Source organism: Pteropus vampyrus, unplaced genomic scaffold (genome assembly GCF_000151845.1).
Source record: "Pteropus vampyrus isolate Shadow unplaced genomic scaffold, Pvam_2.0 Scaffold15063, whole genome shotgun sequence".
NCBI lineage: Eukaryota > Metazoa > Chordata > Mammalia > Chiroptera > Pteropodidae > Pteropus > Pteropus vampyrus.
Window position 1 is genome coordinate 1 of NW_011903844.1, and position 1,457 is coordinate 1,457.

At 39.1% G+C, this 1,457-nt stretch overlaps 1 pseudogene; it reads right to left on the bottom strand.

The window, feature by feature from the left end:
* Positions 1–482: 482 nt before the first annotated feature.
* On the bottom strand, positions 483–601 carry LOC111735105 (annotated as a pseudogene).
* Between the last annotated feature and the right edge of the window lie 856 nt (positions 602–1,457).

A 1,457-nucleotide genomic window follows, 5' to 3' on the forward strand; every position in this document is an offset into this window, starting at 1 on the left:
TAACTATGATAGGTATAGGTGTGGATCTCTTTGTGTTTATGCTACTTGGGTTTGTTGAGCTTCTTTGACCTGTAGGTAAATATTTTTCATCAAATTTATGAAGTTTTTGGACATTATTTCTTCAAAAAGTGTTTCCGCCCCTTTCTCTCTCTCTTCTCCTTCTTGAACTCTCATTACCTGTACGCTGATACACTTGCTATTGTCCCCCAAGTCTCTGGGCCTCTGTATATTCTTCTTCAATCTTTTTTTCTCTCTGTCTTCAGATGCGATCATTTTTATTGCTCTCTTTTAAAGTTCATTAATTCTTTCTTTTGCCATCTCCGATATGCTGCTGAGACCCTCTGGTGATTTTATTTTCATTTCAGTTATTCTACTTTTCTTCCTTTTCTTTTCTTTTTCTTTTTTAGGTGAGGCAACCTTTGGTTGACCTCACAGATTGCAAGGACCTTGTCAGCTTACAATCCCTTATTTTTTATTTTTTACACCTACAGCACCTGTTCTTCCTAGGTGGTCTCCCATCCAAGTGCTAACGAGGCCCAACCTTGCTTAGCTTCCGAGATCAGACGGGATCAGGCGTGTTCAGGGTGGCATGGCTGTAGACTCAGTTATTCTACTTTTCGACTTCACAATTTCCATTTGATTCTTTCTTATAACTTCTATATCTTTCTTGAGATTTCTTATGCACTGAGTCATTGTCATACTTTATTTTAATTTTGTAATCATAGTTTTCTATAGTTCTTTGAAGCTTCATAAGCAAACTTCATGAGGGCAGGGAGTTTTGTCATGGGTACTGTTGTATCTCCAGCACCCAGAATAACACCCAGCATCTAATACATCTCAGTAAGCATTTGCTGAATGGATGAGTTGACGATGTTTAAGTTCATCCTCTACATATTTATCTCTTCTCTATGCATGCCCGAAACTCATTTTTATTTTTCTTGCTCTGAAAATATTTGCCTCACATGTCTGGTCTTAAAATGGAAGCTCTTTTGGGGGATCGCCAAGGTCTTAATAAACAGTGGAAGGCTTTTTCTCAAGCATGAGGCCGCAGCAGATGCATGAAGGGACAGGGAACTCACACTGCGTTAACGATTGATAACAAGATGCAGGAGACCATTAATCCATTTGAACATATTTACATATAACATTTATTGCAGAAATGGTAGAAAAACCACCCTCCTCTGAGCTGATTGTCCCATTTCTTCCACTTCATCTTTCCCTCCCCTACTCCCCAGTGCTGGCATATAAGCAAATCCACATCTCACCAATCTAGATTGCAACGGAGGTTTGCTAAGACAGATAACATGGTGTGGAGACACTATTAGGATGATTAATAGAACAATCAGAGAGACAAAAGAGAAACTTAAAGGGCACAGGTAAGAGATAGGAAACTTAGATGACTGTCAAGATTCCTTGCAAAAGGTAGGACCTTATCTGTGTTCTGAATGAGGGAGGTA